The sequence below is a fragment of the Nicotiana attenuata genome, unplaced genomic scaffold, assembly GCF_001879085.1.
Source record: "Nicotiana attenuata strain UT unplaced genomic scaffold, NIATTr2, whole genome shotgun sequence".
Taxonomy (NCBI): Eukaryota; Viridiplantae; Streptophyta; class Magnoliopsida; order Solanales; family Solanaceae; genus Nicotiana; species Nicotiana attenuata.
In genome coordinates, this window is record NW_017670748.1 from 235139 (window position 1) to 236727 (window position 1589).

Genomic DNA, 1589 nt, shown 5'->3' on the forward strand with positions numbered 1-1589 from the left:
CTTGACTCAGGCAACTTAACATCCCTAATGGGGCCAATCAGAACAAACCTAGTCTCTAAGTTTTCAATCATAGATGAACTTAGCTCAGTGGGTGATTCTTGAATTTTCTCAGTGTCAGAAGACCCATGTCCTTCACCTTCAGCCGCAGATTGAAAGGATTCAGACCCAAAACTGGAGTCAGAATTTTGAGCTGGGCTTTCTTTTACTTGTCTAGCTTTCAACCTTTCATTTAACACCTTCCTCAGAGCCCCAGATGCTACAGTTTTTCGAGCAAGCATTTTCTGCCTTTGAAACCTAGGTTTTGGAGATTCACTGGGTGGAATAGATGAAGATGAATTTGAGGGTGATGGTGGTGGAGGAGTGCCAGGATGATCTTGTGGGTTAGAAATGATTGTTCGTTTCTTGAAAGAATTTGGGAATTTTGGAGAAAAGGGAAATTTGAGTTGAAGAACAAATTTTTGACGGTTTTAGAATAATGAAGAAGATTAGAGATGTGGTGTATATTTAAAGGGAATTAGACATTAATTAAGTAACGGCAGCTTTTTAGGGGTCAAATAGAAGTCTAATCAAACTGTAATTCCAGACTTTTAATGATTATTTGGCTTCCCTAGATATTAGGCAAAAATCACGATTTTAGAGTTCTAGATGGACGAAACTGGTTCAATGCTCAACGGATAGAATTTTCTAAGAATTTGACAAGTATAGGACTTCTGCTCATGATTGAATTATTAATCTTTCTAGTTGTGCAAAGTATAGAAAACATACCTGAGCTTTCATATGAGCCTATACTGATGAACCAGGTTCTTCATTTAGAATTCTCTTGAACATGCCTCATATACCATAATAGAGAAAATTTTGTAAGAGATCAATGAGTCATACAAACACATGTCACATGAGTATACTAGTTAAAGTATGAAGCTGAGTAAAAATTAATCTAGATATTTACACAAGTTCATAATTCCTAGCCAAAATTTTTTTCATTTTTTTTTCATTGTGCATTCTGAACTGGACCTATTAGGTGATCTTAATCATCCCTAATTCCAAACTGTTCCTCTCAAAGTTTTCTCTACTTAGTGCTTTAGTGAAGATGTCAGCAATTTGTTTATCAGTAGCATAGAACTCTATGGAGATCAATCCTTTCTCATAGTTATCTCTTAAGAAGTGGTGCCTAACATCTATGTGCTTAGTCCTCTTATGATGAACAGGGTTCTTTGTCATACTTATAGCACTAGTGTTATCACAGAATATAGGAATTCAACCAACTTTAACACCAAAATCTACCAGCTACTGTTTGATCCATAGCAATTGAGCACAACAAGAAGCAGCAGCAACATATTCAGCTTCAGTAGTAGACAAGGCCACTGAATTTTGCTTTTTAGTAGCCCATGACACAAGACATGAACCAAGGAAGTGTGCCATACCTGAGGTGCTCTTCCTATCCACTAGAAAACCTGCATAATCAGCATTAGCATATCCTACTAGATTGAAATTGCTACCTTTGGGATACCAAAGACACAGATCAGTGGTGCCTTTCAAGTATCTAAGTATCCTCTTGACAGCAGTCAGGTGAGACTCTTTAGGATTAGCCT